Source organism: Lissotriton helveticus, chromosome 12, assembly GCF_964261635.1.
Source record: "Lissotriton helveticus chromosome 12, aLisHel1.1, whole genome shotgun sequence".
Taxonomy (NCBI): Eukaryota; Metazoa; Chordata; class Amphibia; order Caudata; family Salamandridae; genus Lissotriton; species Lissotriton helveticus.
In genome coordinates, this window is record NC_136073.1 from 461,745,346 (window position 1) to 461,769,423 (window position 24,078).

Genomic DNA, 24,078 nt, shown 5'->3' on the forward strand with positions numbered 1-24,078 from the left:
CCCTGCCTGTGACAGTTTATAGTTTACCTCTTGGTTTGTGTGCTTTGTACTTTAAAATTGCTGTTTTTTCCTCTGCCCGCGACTGTTTAAATTTACCTCTTAGTTTGCGTGTTTTGTACTTTAAAACTGCAGGGTTTTTTTCTCTGTCCGTGGCTGTTTACATTTCTCTCCTAGTTTTCCCCTATACTGTGCTAAGGTCTGTTTGAAGGCACTCCACCCACTGCTTCCCTTTTGTCTTAGCAAGGGAAAAGGCTAAATACACCGCAGAGGATAAGCAGAGTGTGCTTTGAGACTGCTTAATCTGCTCTCAAGGTTTAAACTGTGTTTGGAAAGTGCTTGTAATACTCGAGTTTTTGGGTAGAAGAGTGAGTTGTTTAAGTGCAAAAAGCAGTATTTTTAGTGGCTTAGATTTGGCCCTTACCTGCAGAAATGTGAACAGGAACTCCAGAGTGTGGATTGAACCTGTCTGTCTCCAAGCAGATTCTGACTGCAGGAGCAGCTCTCAGCCCCCTGTCCAGGAGGCTGTGTTATGGTCACATGCCCCTTATATAAGTTCCCTACTGGTTGTTACATCCATGCTCTGGTTGGTTCCTGTAATCTAGGGGTTCTATTGGATTTATAGTTAGGGTTCCGATTGGCTGATAGTTTTGGGGTTTTGATTGGTTCCTGGGGATAGGGTTTCTATTGGACTTAGGGTTTGGTTTCTAATTGCTAGGGCTGTGATTGGTTTTAAGGGCCTGGTCTCCTACTGGCCCTCTAGCTTAGGCCTAGTGTTCTTGATTGGTTAGGTTCCCAATGGCCAAAGGTCACCTGACCTAGAGCTATTAAACCTTAGGGCGGAGAGGACAAGGGCAGTTGCCTGTTTGGGCCGGAGAGGACAAGGGCAGTTGTGTGTTTAGGCCTGTTTGGGACAGGTCGGGCCTAGGGCCAGTAATGCTGCCCTTTCATTTATTCAGCAGCAACCACCTTAACCTGTCCACATGTTAACACTCTTACAGCAAATGCACTCTAATCCTTTACTACAAATAAATCCTAAACACATTTCACTGTCTCAACAACCACTCAAAACCCTACAAACCACACCTTTACACCCTTCTACCCCAACTATAACACAATGGTACCATCACTTTTCACACAAAACACCACTCTGTCCTGTACTACTAACAAATCTACACATCACCAACACAACACAAAGCCACATTATACATACATTTAATTCATCCAGACACACACTCCATTCATACACAATACCAGCTCTACCCTCTACTTACTCCTAACAGACCCCTTTCAGTCACCACCAAACCTCTACTCAGCCCTTCATGATATCATCCACCAATACCCTCCTCTTCTTTTTACCAAAAATATACAACCAAACATCCTTAAACTCCACCACACCACACATGACCTCTTCCATCTATCAAATCTGACACAAACATAACTCTTGTCCACCCCCTCTCATCCACACACCTTTCCAAAACACATCACCACTCCCTTTACATTCAACTTCCACTCACCAACAATACCTTACATATAAATCCTTCCTGGAAAACCACTACATCATTATCTCCTCTCACTACTCCACAAAAACAAAACATAAACACACACCAGCCCAACAAAACATCATACACAATTTCATAATACATTCTGTAACAAATTAGGAACATACACCCACATTCAGCCTCATGACCATACAAATAATACACATCCTAAACCATCTTTACTCCTAAATTCCCTATCTTCACCAACACCTACCACAAATTCCAACACAACAAATCTCATTCACCTGCCTCTCAATCATTGCCCGTGGAAGAGGTGTGGCGCCGCGGCCAGGGCGACTGACGCTGGAATCTGGGGATCAGGGTTCGATCCCCGGCTCCGGCGGCAGGTTAGCCCAGCACCATGTGACTCTGGGCAATAGCTCGCTTAATCTTCCCGACGGCCCCCCAGCGCCTAGAGACCCTTACGGGTGATTGTGCGCTTTACAAATGTGGACTTTACTTTACTTTATTGCACAATTTAGAGCCTTAAAACATGATCCGCATGCTCCACTACCACCCTCAACCCATCCACCCTCCACCCTAAACAGACACAAACAAAACAAACATGCCACTCTACATAAGTTCACATCTATATGTCTATCACACAACAAGGCTACTCTACGAAACCACACAGCTCACCGAATCACTCTCAACCTCCATCATCTACACACGCAGACCCAACAAAGTGCCTTCTAAGCCTGCTGGGCAAGAAATATGAACTTTGTGCAGTTAATACCAGTACTAATAACACACAAAACACTGCTCACTCTTCTAGACCTCAAAGTCACACCACCACCAAAACATAATCTCTAAACGGCTTACTAATGAATGCTTGATCACACTCTAAAAAGAAGCACCACATCTACAACTTGCTCACTGACACACAACCTGACTTACTCTCCATAACTGAATCATGGTTGGGAGATGATATGGCTCCAGTGTTGAATGAAGTTGTTCCTCCTGGCTATCAAACTATCATACAAAATCATATAGGCAAAAGATGTGGTGTACCAGCTGTTATATTCAAGCAAACAACAAATGTCACCAAAACTGATGATATTTCCATAGAAGGTTGTGAGGCCCTCATCACCAGATGCAACCCTACATAATTTCCTCTTGTAACTTCCTCCCCCTCTACAGACCACTACCTACCAATACAACATTCCCAGACATGTTTCTAGACACAGTTTAAAATCTTATAACACTACCCTACAACCTACGCATTCTTGGTGGCCTAAACATCTGGTTTGACACTGGCCTAGTCACACTGAACCTACATTAGATCGTACACAAACCCACTTACATCGCTTGACACATCGTTGATGTCATTTTTGCAAATCCAGAACTAGTTAGCTTTCAAACTATCACTCCAGTCACATGGTCAGAACAACATTTTGTAGCTTTCCAACATAAAACACAGCAAAACCAACACATCTAAGATCACCTTACATGCATCCTATCGATCGTGGAACTAACTCAATTTTGAATACTTAAAAACACAGCTAATATCCATCACAGATCTAGGCACTATAAATTCGGTTAAAAATCTTTGAAGCCAATTTAAAAAAAAGTTCTATTCAGACAGAATTCAAAATGCTAAATGTGCAAATAAAGAATTAAAGAAAACTAACCTAGACCCGCGTGTCCCCGACAACTACAGACCAATTATTAATAGACCGTTCCTGTGCAAACTGATAGAATGAGCAGCATTCGCCCAGATGTCGCAGTTTATCGAAGATAACTTCATACTTTCAGACCACCAAACAGGATTCCGCCCATGAAGATGCACAGAATCTGCCCTCATCACCATCTGGGATGTCCTTAAAAACACAGTTGATCAGAACGGGGTTGCTGCTCTACTTCTCTAGGACTGCTCAGCTGCACAGTTGACCATAACACTCTAATGCAAAGAATCTACAAAGCCGGCATAGGGGGGACTGCTTTCGACTGGATGACATCCTACCTTCAAAACAGAAAAATGTCATCCAGTCTCCTCCTTCTCATCCAAACCGTACTTCACAAAAGCAGGGTCTCTCAAGGCTTTATCATCTCACCGATGCTTTTTAACATCTACTTGAAGTCATTACCGGCAATGATCAATGATTTTCACCTCACATGCTATAACTATGCAGGTGAGACACAAATATTCCTGACACTGGAAAGCCCCAAAGATATTGTGAACTCACAAATCTTCAGTTACTTCAGAGCCGTTGATCTGTGGATGATATGGAGCCATCTCAAATTGAATGTTTCCAAAATGGAAATTCTCACATCTGGTGATTGGAGTAATTATGACACACTCTGCGCCTGGCATGACGATATGGGAACACCTGCAAAAGTATCTAAGGAAGTAAGGAACATTGGAATTACCATGGACTCCAAGTTATCAATGAATGCCCTAGTGGACAAATTAGCACAATCAAGCTTCCTTACCGTAAATTCTCTGCATCTCGTCTTCCCCCGCCTGGGATTTCCACACAAGATCCAGGCTACTCTTTCTTTTGTATTGTCTAAACTTGATTACGCCTAAAGCTTCTACCATTGGTCATCTTTATCAGCTATGGAAAGACTACAAAGGATTCAGAACTCTGCTGCCAGACCACTCCTTCGTTTAAAGCCACAAGCCCACATCTCTCATGCCTGAGGACCCTACATTGGTTACCGGCTGACAAAAGACCCACCTTCAAGCTGCTTTGTATCATCCACAAAGCAGTACATAGAACAGGACCACTTCTAATCAGTACTTATAAGAAATGTATATATATATTATTCTATTCTTAACAGTCTATAAGTCACTGCATAGTATTCATATATTATTTGATTAGATTCTTATGGTTCCCTGTTTTATTCATCTATCACAATATGTAAATATTATCAGAACTATTTCAATGACAAGTTCTTCACTATTCAAATATGGAGGAAAGGATCAAATTAAAATAAATAAATTGACCTCTAGTCCAGCTACACTCGAAAGTCTGAGTTTGTTGAATACAACTTTAAATCTCAATATATTATCTTCATTATGCATCTACTCCCTTTATATGTAGTTATTTGTCTATACGTTTATTTAAATCCTACTGTAGCAGAAAAACAAGAGCAAAAAACCTTGACTCTCTCCAATGCACTACTGTGTAACTCTATACCTCTCTCACTATAGCCTCTACCTCCACTCTCTTACTCATACCAAACCTGATTCTACTACTATGGTCTCCAAAATAAACTTTTCTAGACTCGTTCCCCCCTCTATCCCTCCTTGCCTTACCCGAAACCTTATTTTACTACTATTATCTCCCAAGTAACCCTTTCTAAATTAAATTTCGTCCCTCCTCCATTTCTCCTTTTATTCATCCCAAGCCTCATCTAAGTACTATGATCTCTCAAATAACACTTTCTAGACTCTTCCCTCTTCTGTGCCTCCATTATCCTAATCAATCTAACTAACAGACTAACATGTCCACTGCTCAAATTAACACATATTTCCCTATACTAACCCACAGCTAATCCTCTTTGGGTTCCAGAGCAGCCTGTTACACACCAAACTGGAGTAAGTGAGTGAGTGAATGAATAACTGTATGGGTGAGTGAGTGACTATTAAGTGAGTAGGTGTGTGACTAGCTGTATGGGTGATTGACTCATTGTGCGTGGCTGTATGAGTGGGTGCAGGGGGCTGTATGAGTGAGTTAGTGGTTGTGTGAGTGGCTGTATGAGTGTGAGGATGTGCGAGTGGCTCTATGGATCAGCGAGTGGGTGTGTGAGTGCTTGAATGGGTCTGTGAGTGGGTATGTGAGTGGTTGTGAGAGTGAGTGTATCAGATGTTCTATGGAGCGTGAGTGGTTCTGTGGATGATGTCATGAGTGATGTCATTTGAGATGCCATCAGTGATGTCACTGACCATGTCATGAGTGACATAATATGTGAGGTCGTAAGCAGTGCATTGCAGGGGCGTAAGTTATAGTTAGTGCAGGTAACTATAACTGCACAATTTCACTGGTTTTGTATGAGTGAAATCTGAGCCTAATGTATCTTGTAACCTTTGGTTTTTTCAGTGAATTTCTATGGATTTTTTCGTTCTATTTTCTAACTATAATGTCCCTGTAACCTATGTTTTTTCATTGAATTTCTATGTTTTAAAATTTTTATTTCCTGACTGTAACCTGTAAAATCATAAAATGGGTGTATGAGTGGCTGTATAGTTTGACGAGTGGGGATATGAGTGGCAGTATGGGTCTGAGTGGGTGTGTGAGTGCCTTTAAAAGGGAAAACGATGGACTCTGCTCTCACCAGGAGATGACAAGAAAGAAACCACTCACCACAGTCACTACAGATCAGATTGTGCTCCATTTGATCAACGATGCATTCACCTCCATTAAGGATTTCCAATTGTTTTCCAATCTGGAATACAAGAGGAAACACATTTGATTTGCCTTCACCAAGACCAAGAAGTTATGAACATTTGTGATTTACGGAAAACTGGGGCACCTACCATGTTTAGTTTTGTAAGTGCTTCCAGTTAAGGTTTAATTTATATGAAATGCGCACCAGGGCTAGAATGGATCCTCAATTTTTCGAACAAGAGGCTTCAGGTTTGCTGAAAACTTCTACCCAACTGGAGTACCTTCATCTGGTTAATTACTAAGTGCTACCTCGTTCAGTAAATTTCTCATGTATATTCTGCACTAAACCTGCATACAGGACCACCGGATAAAGTTTCCAGTGGCCTTGTGTGCTTGTAATTTCGGCAGTGTGATTTTTTTCCTCAATCGTCTTCATCCACAAATCTGTGATAACATGAATTCAAGAGAAGACGAAACTGCAATGAGGTTTATCTCCAACAAACAGGGGTACTTCCCCTTTAGTAAATAGAGTGCTTCTTTATTTGATTTAGATGTCCTCGTATTACTATGCATCTATAACACGTCCCCAAAATCAGCTGGAAACGCGCTCGGTGCATTTTGTTAAGCTGCCCATCAGTGTGGGGAAAGTGAGAACGCCTTTGTATACTACTTATATAAACAGGGAGCCGGGCCGCACTGCCCCCCATTCCTGGGCCAGTTTCAGCCGATTAAACCCATCCCTGGGGCTCAGCCAAAATTGAATGGGGGAGGTGGGCTGTGCGTCTCCCTCCCAGGGCTGATTTCAGCCCGGGCCCAGCCACTTCTCCCTGGGTGCCCTGGTGCCACCCAGGGTACCCAGTGTGCATGTTGGGGACTGCGGGGGGAGCTTCAAGGCCCCCACAGGCCCTGCCGTCTCCCCGCCTTCTGCGCGAGCCGGCATTGCTCTCGCACACAGGGAGCTGCTGGAAATACAGCTCCTTATGTGCAAGTGAAATACTTTCATCCCTTTCCCTACCCGCATGTCTGCGGGCAGGGAACTATATATAGATATAGATATAGATATAGATATATATTTACAGAGATAGACAGGTTTAATATATAATACATATATGTGTGGGTTGGGGTGGTTTAGGGTGGGTAAGGGTATTTGGGTGGCAAGAGTATTTTTAAGGTTTAGTGAGAGAATGGAGTTTGATTGGTGAGAGTTTTTTAGGGTTTAGAGTCGTATGGGGTTTTAGGGGGCAATGGTATTTTTAGTGTTTAGGTTGGGGATGGATGATTTTGGGATGGCAAGGGTATTTTTAGTGTTTAGGGCGGGTAAGGGTTTTTGGGTGCCAATGAAATTTTTGGGTTTAGGGTGGGTATGGGTTTTGGGTGGCAGGGGTATTTTTAGGGTGGGTGTGGGGTTTGGAATGGCAAGGGTATTTTTAGGAGATATATATATATATATATATATATATATATATATATATATATATATATATATATATATACGCACAAATAGGATATATGTACTTATATATATATATGGTTTATACTTATCTGTAAAAAAAATTACCACGCAAACAAAGATTTGCATGGTAAAGGCATGCGTGGTAAAGGCAGCATTATTAAGGCATGCGTGGTAAAGGCAATCATTGTTCTGTCATACATCAACCTGAATGGGTTCTAACTGATGCAGATGTTTGCTCTAGCCTGACCAGCTTCTCTGCATTCTCAGCTTGTCTTCCAACCTGGAGCATTATCCATGTTTAACACTTTGACGAATCTACAGTTGAGCTGCATGTGCTGTCCGACTTCACAGGGATTTATGGGGCTATCCGAGCTCTCTCTCTGATTTCACGAATTGGGTGTTTTCAGTGTTCTCGTTCGGCAAAAATTTATTTCTGGCGCTTCTGTTGAATGATTCTCGAAACTCTATTCTACCTTTTTAACACATTTCAGTTGCCCCTGTGTATATTTGATATAATCCATGGTAGAAGTCTGTCGTACTTTTAGCTCAAGAGATCAATACATTTTGCTGTTGGGTATGCCTCTCTCCCAGCGATCCTTCCTCCTTTTAGATCTAAACATGAGCCCATCATGAGCTGCTGGCCAGATGGTAAATGTGTGCCCATCAGTGTCAAAATAACTTCTTCAGTGGATGGTCTTAAAACTGTATAGGCTGTATGGAGGCGACACACTTATCAGTACCAGTCACTGAAACCCTATAATCTGAGCCTAGAGTGCCATCAACTCCTGTCAACGTATCACAAGGAACTGGAATGAGCCTCTTGGACTATATGCAGAAGCAAGGCAAGATGCCTCACATAGGAACCCCCTTCCACTAATTCTATGTATATCTAATTACTAGCTTCTCTTCCATCCTGTGTCATCAAAATGTTCATTCAACCACAAAAATACATTCATTTGAAAAGCAGAGGGATGTTTTGCATAAAAGCTTAAGGAGGTATGCCGGCACAGATTCAACAAAACAGAACACTGTGTCAGGACACATTTTGTGTGGACAGAAAAAGGACAAAGTGGTGAATGTTGAGAGGTCATGTGAACGAGAACTGGAGCAAGAAAGTCTGGGTAATGGAGAACAAGTTTTTCTGCTCCATAAAATAGCAAGCTTTGGCAAAGTCAATCGGTCTGGCGTTCAAATGATAACGAATGCGAACAGAGGCATGTGCAGCTGCTTTGCTCATGTGTTTATCACATTAAAAACCCATTGTTTGGCTTTGCCAGTGCGTGTTTCATTATTGATAGCGCACACACATACCATTAGAGACAAAAGAACATTGTGATGGTAATGGTGATGTTTGTATTGGTAATGGTGGTGGTGTTAGTGGCGGTGATGATAGGGGCGGTAGAGGTTATGATGGAGATCATAGGGATGGTGGTGGGAATGGTGGTTGTGGTCATGGTGGAGATGTTGGTGGTGAGGTACTACATCTGGAAGATGACAGGGTTTATGTATTGGCACCATGTAACCTTGTGATAAACCTTATCATGCAGGGTATCTGCTCGGTGCTGAATACTAAATGAGCGTCTAGGCAAGCACATCAGAGCGGACTGGCAGTTCCTCAGCAAATAGGAGCATCCCAACAAGCATGTCAAGAGCTGCCAAGGTCCCAGCACTGAACAGAAGGTGAATGGCCTGGCAAGTAGAGCAGTGATGGGCTCTCAGAATTGAACAGAAGTGGTTCCACAAGCATCTCACAACAACTGGCTGTCATGGGTGGGGCACAACAGAAGCCAGGGTCGCCATGAGGCAATGTAACAAGAAGGGTGGGGTAGAGGAGGAGCGGAGATCCCTGCGCTCCAAGGATGTGGTAACAAGGACGTGGCGGAGCACAAGCTGGGAAGGCCATGAACCACAAACACGACAAGGGTGGGGTAGAGCGGGAGGCAGGATCTCAAAGATATCAGGAAAGCTATTATGGAGTGAGAATGTCACAATGCCTAAACACACAAAATCCTATTTGTCATCCATCTTACGGCCTGCTCTCAATTGAGCCTTTGAAACTCGTTACAAAATGCCTTTACTTTATCTGTGCTGTGCAAAATTACTTTGTTTAGAACCAGTGGTTGACACAAAGAAATGAACGTGCTGAAAAGAATGATTATTCAGAGTAAATTTGAGATTTAAAATAGTCCCTCATGAATCACAATAAAAGCACACCACAAGAGGTCTAATGATACTCCAAAGAACCAAAAGCATTAGTGCTAGAGTAACCCTCTCCTGTGTGCCAATATTAAAGAATTAGTACCAAAATGCCTGTTTAACAAATGGGCAAAGCTGTCTGTAGCCAGGGCTAAAAAACCTCCCCCAACAAATTCATAGGGAATTGAGTGTGGTGAAATGGAAGAAGCTGTTTTGATAAACGAACTTTATTGAGTTTTAGACCAGCTACGCTGGTGAAACAGAGTACATGGCACACACATGGTACAGCATTGAGAGCAGTAAACAGTCCACACACTGAACTCCGGGAGAGCAAAAGTGGAGAGGGATTGGGCATGTAGGGCGTGTCTGAGTAGGAGGTATTTATAAAATTGATTGTTTTTGAGGATATATGCCTGCTGAAGATCTTGAAAGGAACGCATATATGTCCCTGTCCATACATCGCCCAAAAATGTAATTCCAATGAGGTCCCAAGAGCAGAATCCGCTGAGCGTAACTATTTCCTTCATCCAAGTGCCATGCCAGAGTGGTGTCTGCTCCGTAGGTGTGGCCTCCCATCGTGCATGTCGTAGGGCCGCCTTCCACACAAGGAACCCCAAGTGGGTCACCAGTGGTAGAGAGAGAGAGATTAGAGACCCGTAGAGCATGGCTACGAAATGGGGGAAACCCAATATTGAGAGTTCCAAACGGTAAAGCGTGGTCTGACCACCCCCCATTAAACCAATAATGGAGGACAAGGAGATGGGTGGACAAATAGTAGAATTAGAGATTGGCCATGCCCAGGCCTCCTCCATATGGTCCCCTGTGGGAGGGCGGGTCGGATATACAGACGCGGAGGCTTTATATACTGTCTAACAGCAGGTCTTTTATTTAACAAGTGATACAGTTTGGGGTTGTAGGGCAGCAGGTAATTGATCATCCTCCAATTCAGAATCCTCAGAATAGGCTGGTGGTGTTGTCGCCTCTGTGTCTTCAAGGGTAGGGCCGGTGGCCAGGGACTGGTGCTCGGCTTAGTCCGTGGTAATATCTTTAACCGGAGGCTCGTAAAGGAGGAAAAACAATGATGGCCGTCAGTGAATTTTGTACAGAGCTAACGCTTTTGTCGCTACCGTCACCAACACCCGGTGTATTTTAGGATCTTTTCACTGTTTTACTCGAGGGGATTTACAAAGTGATAGGGAGGCAACAAAAATATGGAAGGGTTAAGTGTAGGGGGTCGAACGCAGTGCCAAACAAACGAAAAATAATGTGTCAATCAGTCTTTTCAGGTTTTCCTCGTTTCTGTACCCCAGAATGAGACCGCTCCCGGCCTCCCCCTTCCTTCACCCGATAGCCTCCCACCACCCTCGTCTAAATCCTCCCCGATTTCCCCTGAACTAGCGTCACTCACCGGCACCAGCGCAACTCTCCATAGTTGCAGCCGCTCCTCACCTCCTCTGGTGGACGACACCACTCCTCGATCCAGTGGTCGTCTGTTTCTTCTTCCTCGTCTCCGCTCCAGTAGCCGTCTTCGCGTTCCCTTCTCTCCTGGTCGCCTCGCACTTCTGCACTCGACTCCTACCTCCGGGTTCCGCTTCCACTGGACAACGACGACTCTTCCTGGGTGGTCCTCGCTTTCAAGGATGCCGCACTACTGCTTTCGGTGTCAACTCCTCCCCTCTCTACTTCCGTGTTGTGCTGTGGAAAGACATGAGAGGTGGGTGTGTCTTTTCCTCGGGCCACGATTTATCGGCGTATGTCCCTAATATGTTCCTCCCCCATCCTGAAGAGTCCTGGTCTTGGTAGTTCACCCGCGAAGTTAGACGTTATCTCGGGCCCAACATCTCGCATCCCCATTTGCAATGCCTAAAGGCAATGCGTGGCCATGAGCCCCACCACATAAATGATTTCGCTGCACTGTCTAGTGCAGAGAACCATGTCCGGGGCAAGTGAAGCTGTACATTTTGAAAAACATAAAGGAAGTGCTGAAGAATCATCATTTTGTTAAGGGCAATGCGCCTCATGATGTTTAGGGGAGGTTACGCCACTTAGTGAGGTCTGACTTCGCTTTCTGAACCAGGGGCTGGAGATTAAGGGACCAGGTGAGCTCAAGGTGCAAAGCAATCCATATGCCCTGGTATTTAAAACTAAACCGACAAAGAGGAATTGTCGTTTGCCAGTCAAAGCCGTCCCTAGAAGGGTGTCAGGGCAACCAATCCCGACTTAGGGGGGTCCATCCGGAGTTTACTCACTGCCGGATGCGCAAAATAAAGCAGGACATCCTCTTCATGTAATGGGATGCAATCCTTGTGGCCTGTGCCCTATAACCAACCAACATATATGGGGCCGAATGAATGAGTTCCACCAGAGGCTCTATTGCCAAAGCAAAGAGGAGGGTAGATGGGGGCAACCCTGTCGGGTCTCCCATTCTATAGGTAAAACATCAGAAAGGACCCCGTTTACGCAGACCCGAGCAATGGGATTAGAATAAAGAACCCTGACCATGCCTAGGAATCTCAGCACAAGGCCGGCTCGAACTAGCACCGACTGGAGGTAGCCCCAGTCCACTGTGTTGAAGGCCTTCTCAAAGTTGATAAGGAGAAAGGCTAGATCCGGAGGCAAGCGGTAACAGTGTGCCAGGGCCGCATGCAGCCGCCAGATGCAGTGTCTCATGATCCAGATGGCATGAAGCTACATTGGTCCGATTGCATCAATCCCATCAGGAACCACCTGAGCCGATTTGCACGTATCGCCACAAAATTCTTGACTTCTCAAATTGAGGAGCGATATCGGGTGATAATCTGCACAAGAGGTGGAGGGAGTGTGCATCTTAAGTATCACTATGTGGTGGTGGTGCCTGTCTCCAGCGGAAAGGACCCACCTCAACAGACTTAATAGAGCAATAATAGATAGGGATTAACCATTTTCCGGAATGCAATATAGTATTCCATGGGAAAGCCATCTGTGCCTAGGGTTTTACCTGACACCATGTGGGACAGAGCCTCACCAATCTCCTCTGCTGTAAGGGGCTCGTCCAGCAGAAGGGCCTCAGAGGATGGCAATTGAGGAAGGGGCATTGAGTCAAGGAAAGTCCAGAGCACAGTTGAGTCCCTGTGTATGGGTTTTGAGTATAATGTTCGATAGTGGTGCATGAAAGTTTGTGCTATCGCTGAAAGGGACCGCTGAAACTGACAGGCGCCATCTAGAACCTCAGGAACAATCCTATTGGCCTGTTGATGGGAGACCAGCCAGTAGAGTAGCCTTCCGTTTTGATCCCCCAGCCATAGATCCTATGCGTTGTGGCCCTCCAGAGGTGCTTGGCCACCTCCAAGAAGTGCAGACGAAAATCCCCACGGATGAGGCCTAGCTGGCGAATGGCACCCATATGGGTGCCAGACTCCAGCTGTTGCTCCAGTCAAAGGGCCCGTGCCTCTCGCTGAGCAACAAGAACAGAACTTTCTCGCTGCTGGGCCCTAATATAGCTCTTAGCAAAGCCTAGCATTGTTGCCTTATTCACAGCCCGTGGTGTTCCTACACAGGCCAAAGAGCCTACATTGGTGTTAAAATAAGATCGAAGCTTTGACCAGAGGGGTTGTGTGAACTCCTTGTCCTGAAAGAGCCAGGCGTTTATGCGCCACATGTGGCGCTGACCTGCCGGAGGGTGACCAAGATGAAAAAGCAATGAGGAGTGGTCCGAAATACCACGGGCCAAAAGCTGAATCTGGGTCAACAATTCGCAGTCAAGAGCGAGTAAGATGGCAAGATCTAGTCAAGAATGGTTGTAGTTAGCCGCTGAGTTGTGTGTGAGCTGTCAACTGCCGGGCTGCCAGAATCTCCAAGCATTGCAGACACCCAAAGTTGCAGTCCAGTCAGTGAGTTTGCGGGAGCCAATTTCACGAGAGGCCGTGGGGGTGCCGGAGCTGTCCATGTCAGGGTCAGGCACTGTGTTAAAGTCTTTCCCTATGGTATCATGCAGATGTTGGGATCCCATATTCTATACCTGAGGCTGACTTGGCGCTTCCGGCGCCTCTCCACACGCTTTTGCCGTCTGGATTCCCGCGTGACCCGCAAGACATCCAGACACTGTCCACAACCAGTTGGGCATGTCATAAGCTATTGCGAGTAACGGGATCCCGTATATTGTATTCCCCTGCGCTACCTCTCGCAGGAAATGGCTGGGTACCTATACTTCAGGAGACTTAAGTGAAGCGCACATTGGCTAAGTACCATCTCACAACATTTTGAGATCTGTTTCCGGGCGGGCACATTTTCTCTCGTATGGAAGATCCACGTTTCAGAAACACCACCATCATGGACCACTTTGTGCTGCTCAGACTACAGAGGGCATTGTGTGCATGCTTGAGCAGTTACACCTTGGAACCTTCTGAATTCTCAATCCTTACTTTGGTAATTAAGGATGGGGACGGGAGCCATTTGATGGCTCGGATGTACAAGGCGGCGGTGGCGCTGCTTCAGTCTCATGATACGGATGTGTGAGCGGTGTGGGAGCGCAATCTTGGTTACCCGCTAACGGATGTGCAGTGGAGTCGGTGCTGTGCGCAGATACGTAGTGTCCCCTAACCATCGGCAAAAGTTGCTACATTTTACATTTTTATGGAGAGCATAACAAGCTGCATCTCATTGACCCCACCCGGTTGAATGCCTGCCCATGGTATCATTCCCCGGGGGCCGACTTCGCACACAAGACATGGACCTGTACCAGACTAGAGCGCTATTGAAGGTCGGTCTTTGGGGAACTATCCACTATGGTTGAGATGAAGGTTGCGCCCTCACCCTTGTTGGTCTTACTGAGGTACGTGCATGACCTCCCTAAGCCTAGGCATTGCTTCATTGCCATTGCGCTTCTAATTGCTTAGGGTGAGATTGCCATCAGATTGGCGTGCTCATTCTCCTCCACACTTCAAACCTGGCTGCACAGCATGACATACTGCAACCCACCAGTGACACCTATGCATAATTGCAACCACCGGCCTCTAGACCAGTGGATATTTGGCTACCAATTCAGACCTACCTCATGGCAATGCGGGATGGTAATAACACTCCATCGCAGGAGCAGCCTGCGCCCGCTAGTATTGTAACCAACAGAGACATAGAGGATGTAACTGCACCATTGTAGAAATTGCTGTTTACCTATCTGGTTACTCTGCTCCTTCCCCACTGTACGGATTATGTATCTATTGTTATATGGGTCTTGTTTTGTATGCAATTGGACCACGTAGATACTGTTCTACTTTTGATTCTCTTGACTCCTGCACTGCAACGTTATGCTGTTATCTTTAATTGCTGTAACTGTAAAACTCAATAAAATGTTTTTAAAAAGTCTCTTTATTATTGTGAGTCCTTGTGGAAGGCGTGTGAGAAGGCAGGAGAGGTCTTGAAGACCAGAGGACAGTGATGCGGGTGATACATGGACACACACTAGTAGAACCACCTAGCCCTCTAAGGTAACCTCCAAAGCGATATAACATCCCTGCGGGTCTTGTGTTACGCATTTGTTCACAAGCAGAAACGAGTAGCTCTAAAGGATGGCAACCCCGCTGGCTCCCCGAGAGTATCCTGCATGGAAGTCTCCGTCATATCCCATAAGAAGGGACAAAGTTCCCAAATGAGGTGGGTTTCCTGCAGCAATAGGGCTTCTGGGCGGTGGCAGTGAGCAAAGGTGAAAACCACCACTCCTTTTACTTGATCCAGCAGGCTGTTAACATTCCACGACATGACTTAAAGGTCATATGGGTGTGAGAATAGGATTATAGTGAAGTATATGTATCAGTCTGCCCATAAGGAGGGGGCTCGTAGGGGGCGGTGAAACCCCAATAAGTATGCTAATGGAATGTTGTGAAGGGCTGTCACCCAGGGACTGCACAGAGGAGTAAAGTAAGTGTGTGTGCCAAAACCTAAGGAGGGAAAGGGTAGGCTAACAAAGATAGCAAACAACAGTGTGCAAACATAACCTCTCCCCCAACATCCACCCCTCCCCTCACTTAAACCCTAGAAGCATCTGTCTCCCTGTAAAAAAAGGTAAGCGAAGAAAACCAATAAACACAATATCATCATGGAAATCTTAAAGGGGGGGGGGCTGTCCTACCATGGAAAGACAACGAGATTAGACCAAAGCCGCCATCATGCAGGCAAGTAGAAGCTTCTGAACTCTCTGGTGGGCCCGGGAGGCAGAGAGAAAGAGAACAAAGCCACCTGGCGGACCGGCGAATAAGGCAGCATACAAATTAAGATGGAGCATCGCCATTAGAACCGGGTCCCTTCCCGCAGCAGGATTACAGAGCATGCCGGGCCCAACAGACGGACTGATGAACGTACAAAGGAGGGGGAGGCTGTCCACCCCCCAGGCACCACAGTTCCCCCTCCCAGCTGCCAGTGCCACTCTTCTAGTGGACCAGGGCATCCGGCAAAGACAGTCATTGCATCCTGGCCACCGAAGTGTCCCTGGGCCATTACAAAAAAGCACACTGAGTACAACTTAGGTCAAAAGGATGCGCAGCCGATAGGGTCCAAAGGCAGGCAAATGGTAGGACTTTGGGACAGATCAGAATCAGTGTGGAGGACAATTGAGTCCTGGAGTGAGTCCCCCTGCCAGTCGCCCCCCGCCCCCGGCAAAATTCGAGGTTTGCCGATAAGAAGGCAGGGGAAGCTCCCAGGGAGACTTCGCAGGTGAGAGTGATTGTCCCATCCTGCGCCCCATCCGCGACCTGTTGCGATGTCTGTGTGGCTTTGGCAGAGTCTGCGTTCCCAAGGTGCAAGTCACCTCCTGGTGTCGTGGGGGGGTCGACATGACCATGCAGTGGATGTTCCTACGTGAACCATTGCCAATGTGACTTATTGAGGTGGAGACCTGAAAGTGTGTTGGGAAAAGCAGGCAGTACTGAAGTCCCATTGCTCTCAGCTTTTGCTTAACCTCTTTATATGAGTGCCAGAGTTGCTGGACCGCACGTGTGTAATCTGGAAAAAGAAGCAATTTGGTGTCTCTCTATCAGAGGTCAGGATGCTGTTCGGCCTCTCGGAGAATAGCGTTCTCCTTCCCGGTAATTGAGAGCGCGGGCAATTATGGGGTGTGGCAAATCTCCCAGTGGATGCCGGGGGGATCAGGGCTCGGTTGGCTCTCTTAATGGCACACCACGAGGAGAGGCAATCAGCGGGCATCCTAGAGTTAATCCAGCGTTCCACGTGGTCCACCACCTGCTTAGGATCATGACACTCTGCCCGCTCCAGGACTCCAATCAAACGAATGTTGTTGCGCCGAGATTGATTTCCGGCATTTTCTCCGCGCCTATGGAGATCCACCGTTCGAATGAGCAAAGTGGAGACCTGTTTTTTGAGAGTGGAGATCCGGGATTGAGTCTCTGTGAGCAGTGCCTTGGCGTTACGGAGATCTTGGTGCCGCAGGGCTATGTCCATTCTAACCTCCCCAATCTTGTTCTCCACTGCAGCCTATGAGGTCTGGATTGCCTGTAATATCGTGGTGAGGTTGGTTGTGGAGGAGGTGGGTCCGTTGCTATCCGGCAGGTCCTGGGGACCACTGGATGAGGCAGCCGTGGACTGATCCATTTTCATCTGTATCTGTGCAGATGCTGAGTGGGCTGCTCTGTCTTTGCCCATCATGCTGAGGAGGAATGCGGCAGGACAAGAGGTGCGGTGTTTGCTAAGTCTGTGTCCCTGCCTCCGACAGCAGCGAAGGGTAGAGACAGGGAGGGGACGACCCGCCCCAGATGAGCAGCCCCGGAGTCCAACCGCAAGGATCAAGCAGCACCCCTAGTTAGCCTCAAGTGGGTGCAGCGTTGGAGGCGTCCATTCAAAAGGGCCCAAACTAAAGACTGCTCCCTCATGAGGAGGTCGGAGCTCCAGTCGCCGGAGTGAGCCTCTCCTCAATCCACAGCTACATTCCCATGGGGCCTGATCAGTCACAGGCAGCACTTCAGTCACAGGGAGAAAGGAGGGGCCGGGGTAGCACAGCAGGAAGCCAATGGATACAGGTGGTGTGGCACTCATGTACCCCTAGGTGGGCTCCAAGGTGTGACAGGGGTGAACCACAAGTCCCTCCCCATGGTGACTTGCAGATGCCACAGTGGGGTTTAGGGCTCACTTGAGAGGCTGCATGTCACTTGGCTCAGATGTCGTGGCTACCTCCGCCTTCACCTATGCTTCGCTCAGTCGGGCCGGGCCCCTAGTTCAAGTAGGAGCAGGCCGGTGGCAATAACACAGGTGTAGGTGGGCAGCCAATTCAGGAGGCTGCAGCCCTCCACCAGTCCCAGGGGCCACAGGTCTCTTGCGGCAGCACCAAGAGTGGCAATGTTCAAGCAGTGGGAGGGGTCCCAGCCCCAATGGCTTAATCACAGATTGGCACCCCCCCCCCCCCCCCCACTCGCGATGATGAAAGACACCTCCCATGGCGCGGGCCGGTCCCTAACCTCAGCCGATGCAGGAGCTGCACTTTTATTTTTTATTTATAAAGTTTTATATTGCGCTAGCTAGACCCGTGGGCATCAGAGCGCTTTACATACACAAAGGAAAAGAAAGATTGCATAGCATCGCAGGACATGAGGCTGAAAAAAGATAAAAGCAAAAAGACAAAATACTTATGTATCCAGTGAGGGGAGGTCGCCGGTGGCTGACACAGTGAGAAAACCACCATCCTTAAAGGGCAAAGAGATTGGGGAGTCCGTTAGGTTATTGATGCCTAGGATGGTTGCCTTGGTCGGTAAAGTATTGGTTGAGGAGAAAGAGTTTCAGGTCCTTTTTGAAGCAAGAGAAGGAGGGGTTGCATCTGAGGTCAATAGGGAGTGCGTTCCTCTTCCTGGGTACGTTGCCAGAGAAGGACCGGCATTGGGTTGTTTTCTTTTTCCGCTTCGGAGGGATGAGAAGAAGAGAGTTGGTACTTCTCAGAGTTCTGTATTTTCCTGTTTTTACTAGTTTGCTGTTTAGGTAGTTGGGGGATTGGGTGTGAAGGGCCTTGTGTGTGATGCAGGCCAATTTTTAAATACATCTACCTTCCATGGGTAGCCAGTTGAGGGCGTTGACGGTTGGTGAGATGTGTTCAAATCTTTTTACACCAGTTATGAGTCGGGCTGCCATGTTAAGGACTGACCTTAGTGGGTCTAGGTGAGCTTTTGTTGACCCTGTTAGGATGGGGTTTCCATAGTCCAGTTTAGAAAGGACTAGGGATTGTACAATTGTCTTGAGATCATCTTGAGGAATGAAAGGTTTACTTTTCCGCCCGACTGGGATTAGGCCCCAGCTAAGGAGACAGTAGGGATGCAGCAGCGTCTTAGAAGTCAGACCAGGGCAGAAGCAGCGGGCTGCTCCCCCACGTGGGCTGTGGCAACCCGCAAGTCACAGACCTCACGGGACCTCCGCTACAGCACTCAGGTGTGAGGGTAAGCCCAGCCCCAAGAGACCGGGTCGTGGGCCAGCGAGCCTCTCGACTGGTGGGACACACCCCAGCAGTCCTCTTGCAGCAGACGCTCACCTCCCCAATCTGTGCCGGTCCCGCAGTGCGCCAGCATTGGGTCTGTCCAGGCTCTGGATCACCTCTGTGGGGTCTCCGGCGTGTGTTTTGCTGCGCCATGAGACACTGCAGCACCAATTCGTTCCACCGACCCAGCTCCCGACGGGGGTGGCCTCCAGGCCGCGCCGCCTCTCAAGCAACGCAGCAGCAGGGGTCTGCCACAGGCCCAGACCCACTTAAGGCCCCGTGAGCCGTCAATACAACGAGTGAGGAGGAGTGCCACACTGCTCTCTGAAGTCCCAGGTAGCTGATGGTGGCTGATGGTCCGGATTTACAATGGATCAAGGGTTTTTTACATCCGAGCGGTGTTGGGGTGCAACCACCATGCTGGCCTCCTTGGCTACACCAAAAGTGTTTTAATGAACAAGGTGGACGGAAACATCTTTTTCAGGACTACAATAATGTGAAAAGCAATGCATTAAATATAGATTACATATTTTATGCCTGCACATTTCTTTTTGCAGCTTTTAGTTATTGGAGTAGGGTGTTATTTCGGGAGATAGTTGCGTCTATCATTAGTAAGAATGATCCCGAATCCAATTTTTAACTTTTTATTTTAGGTACGCAGTACCTCTTGTACTGGTGTCAACTTTGAATCACTAACGCCTTTGTTTGGTTTTTTTAAGAACAGCCTTGTCCCCTTTCCATTTCCCATCCTTGCCTATGAAAATTGAACCTTTTCAGACTCTACGTTAAAACACCATTCTCTGTATTTTCTCAAGTTTGACTATATTGTTATGCCTTTCTGATCAAAACTAAATGTTATTCCAAAAGAGGTATCCGTTGTAATTAAAATGCAACTACCTCCACTTGCGATATATCTCTTTCAACACAATCTAGTATTGTTTATTCTGTAGTTGAACGTTATCGGCTGTTCTTCTCTAGTTTTTCGGTCACTTGTTTGTTTCTATCTCATACAACGTTTCTATAGTACAACCATTAACATTACATTTGTAATTCTATTTTGCATTGTGGGGTTTCACGGAAATAGCTTTGCATAAAAGTTTTCTTTAGTACTTCCTTTCAAAGTCTAGTTTATACCAGCAACCTTCGCTGCGTGTGTATGTGAAAATATGTAGGTATACATATATATATACAGCCGCACACAACTCCTTCATGTTCTAACACATAACGGGTGAACCTAGCACCGCCATGGGTCATGTATCTTTTTTACCAACCCCCTTCCCAATTGTGTACCATAAATGCATTAATTATAGAAGTTGAAGCATGAGCTGCCCACAGCAAAAAGCACAAAGTGGTGGTTCACTTATTGTTCACTGTTTCTCTTCAGGTGACCCCCCACTAGTGAGTGAGGGGCACCTCTCAAGGTCCCAGGTTTACTGTGAGCTTGTACAGGTACTGAGAGTGTGCCACCTGCTGCACTGTTGGTGTCTGCATAGGAACACCTCAGGGCTATATTTGGATGGGCCAGACCCCTCCCCCCACCCTGCCAAGGGGGAGTGCAATCTTTAATTCCACTGCCATGAGATAGGATTCTGTGAAAGGTCCCTGGCACTCTTTGTGCTGCATCCCAAGAGGTTAGCACACAGTTTGCACTTGTTATGACAAGAAGGGGCTGCACACGTATCTGTGGCCCTCTCAGTAATAACAAATTGCACAGGAAGTTCCCCAATTGGTCCAAATGCCTATTCCACTCATGGGTTAATTTCAGTATTGCGGCTCTAATGCTTTCAGAAATGCTGTTAGCCTTGCATGTGAGCAGCTTTGAAACAGATTGAAGCTGGAGGAGTGAGGGGCGATACAGTGTGATGTTGGGACTGAGCTGTAATTTACATGCTGGAGATTACCATGGAAACTATGGGTTCACACCGTACTCCTGATAGCGGTGAGAAAACAGTTTCCTCAAAGGTTAGAGACCCAGATTTTGGCAAGAAAAAGTAACGTCCTTTCAGTTGATAAGACTGCAAAATGATAAATCCATGTTGGACAGTGAAAAGTTGGGATAGTTTTAGGATCTTCCAAGTGACAAAGCCCAGAAACTAGGGAAAAGAATGATATTGTGGGTATCCGATGCATGTGAGGAGTATTGGATTAATGAGTAAGAGCCTTGATGTGTGATGAACTGTAGAGGTGATAGGAAGACACCAATAATGAGCATTTTAGGAAGTCATCAGTGCATTTCTCTTCCACTCTCTTCCCCCTCCCCCCTCCCCCCCCCCCCACACCTAAGAAAGAATGAAGACAGAGTGGGAAATGCGCCAAACAGACTGGAAGAGGTAATAAAGGTGAAAGCCATAAATGTTTGATGTTGGGGCAAGCACAAGTTGTTGCCTGGATTCAATGGTCAAAGCTAAATAGAAGAATCACTAAAACATAGGCCACATGAGAGGAAGGGAAATGAGTTGGGGTGATAGGAATAGTGTGGTTAGCAGGTGTGAGAGCAGAAAAGTCATGCAAATTGGAGTGCGAACAGATATGATCGGATGCAATGAAAATGGAGACTTCATGAGTATCATTGTGAACTGCAAAAGCCACATTTAGGAGACATGCAGTTAATGGAGTCTGCATTTTTAATGCACAGGACACGAGTTGGAGTTTGAGGTTGGGAGTAACTTGGAAAAGATTAAAAGGGACTGGAGAAATGTATAGAGGTTGCAGAGAAGGGCGATGGGTGCTGGGGACAACATGCGGAAGAGACGAGAACTATGAAGACATGCGGTCTGGAAAACGTAGCTGCAGAAGAATGTAAAGGAAACTGTGAAAAACCTGCAAGTAGGTGGGGAAACTTCTAAATATACTGGGAGTTGAAAAAGAAGCTGCCAAAAAACCGGCATTGTCAGGGATCTTTTCATGAACCGAACCGTGAAGGGTAACTGAACTTAGAGAAGATGCAGTGACGGGTTGAAGCTCCAGAAAATGTTCACGTGGAGCAGAGAAAGTGTTGAAAATTTGTGTCGGGGTCATCAAAGATGTAGCCTGTGCACAAGCGAAATGCAAACTGCACAAGATGCTCAAGAAATTGATTACAGTAGCAGAGACTATGCAGAATAGGAATAAGTGCAGTAGGAGAACTGAACCAATACAAAACACATTAAGAAAGAAGGGGGCAGTAAAATGAGCTTCAGAAGGGGACCAAAACACAGAATACTCTAAGGAGGTAAGTGTACATTTTGGGGCAGAATGCGAAATAAGTCAGAAATAGTGCAAGAGTCTGGAGAGAACTGTAAATCTAAAAGCCAGGATAGATTACAAAGGAAAGTAAAGAAGGTGTGCAGGTCAAAATGAAAGTTGTGATATACATGGTAGATTACATTGAAGATGTTAGGATTAACAGAGGGACAGAAGTTTCACAATTTACTAATGTGAAAGAAGGTGTGAAACATATGTGGGAGGTATTCTAAATGAAGTATGAGTGGTTGAAAAGGTGAAAAAAGGTCCGAAAGGAAAAACGAGAGGGAAGTGAAAGCCTAGAGTAACAAAAGTTGAGAAACATAGAGATGAATCCAAAAGGTGAGAAAGCAGAGTTATGGAAAACATGCAAAGAAAGAACAGTGTAGAAGAATTGTGAATAAAGAGGGATCAAAAAGTGTGTCATGGAAAGAGACGATTTAGAATTTCACCGTGCAAGGGAATGGAGGGTGGTAACGATTACATCAGATGGAATGGGAAGGTGCAGAAGGACCAAGTGGGTAAAGTAAGCTGTGAAAGAGTGTTGAATGATCTAAATATATGGAAGCTACATGTAGGAACTCTTGAAACAAATTTTGAATACTAGCATCAAAGGTGCGATGGGTGCAGAAGGTGGGGAAAGTGGGACGGGAGAACATGGGGCATATAAGACGTGGGTGGAGAGTCACAATGCAGAAGGTGCACAATGGGTCATAACTGAAAATGCACAAGGCGAATTGAGATTGCATGGAATACGCAAAATTGGATATGGAAAGGATGTGAAAGAAATTTGCTGAAGGGGACAGTGTGCAATAGAAAATTGAGAGAAGGGAACAGAAGGGCAAGAAGATGTAAATGGGACAGGCAAATACTGTAGTTTGCAGTGAAATTGTCTGAAAAGAATTCTCAGATGGTCTGGGTAAGTAATTCGATACAATGTTTCAAAACGTGCCTTACTTCAGCCTTCGACTTCTTTTATTTTCCTGTCTTGCCCCTTCCAAGTAGAATAGCGTGTATAATAACACGTGAATAGACTAGAAAGTGGAAGGATTAGAAATGTAGTTTTGGTCAATCTCACTATCTCAGCAGAACTATCTTCAGAGTAGACAGAACTGGCAAACTCAGACTGCAGAGTTAGGACTGAGGTTACAAAGACCATGCAATTTCAGAGACGTGAAGCCCTTAGGCCGCCCAATCATACAGGCATGGGATGCTACGTTATATACAGCAACAGCATTGATAACATGTTGAATAAGTTATATACAGCATCAGCATTGATAATATGTTGAAAATTACCATCATAGGTCCTAACATGCCTGCAGATAAAGAATAAAATTACTACCATACCAGCTACCAAATAACCATTGGCAAACTGAATATATATATATATGTGTGTGTGTGTGTGTGTGTGTGTGTGTGTGTGTGTGTGTGTGTGTGTGTGTGTGTGTGTGTGTGTGTGTGTGTGTGTGTGTGTGTGTGTGTGTGTGTGTGTGTGTGTGTGTGTGTGTATTGTGTGTGTGTGTGTATTGTGTGTGTGTGTGTGTATTGTGTGTATTGTGTGTGTGTGTGTGTGTGTGTGTGTGTGTGTGTGTGTGTGTGTGTGTGTGTGTGTGTGTGTATTGTGTTTGTGTATTGTGTTTGTGTATCTGTACACAGACGTGGTTGGGATTACAGGGAAGCGAGTCGTCCATATGAAACAGAATTATAGAAACCTGGATGTGGTAGAAAGGTATGTGGTACTAAACATCACACTTTCCAGTTTTCCATTTCTCCATATTAATATTGTATTACACAAATCATAGTATCTAGACTAATTTTGTCCCCAAATCTCAGTTTTCCGTATTCTGAAAATATAATCCCATGCTCAAATAATTTCACCATTGTCTCATCGTT

The 24,078-nt window shown here is 46.0% G+C and overlaps 1 protein-coding gene across 2 annotated transcripts in view; it reads left to right on the top strand.

Moving 5' to 3' along the window:
- Window positions 1-24,078, top strand: part of GNAO1 (G protein subunit alpha o1) — a 714,636-nt gene that overhangs the window by 412,806 nt on the left and 277,752 nt on the right. The window lies entirely within an intron of this gene.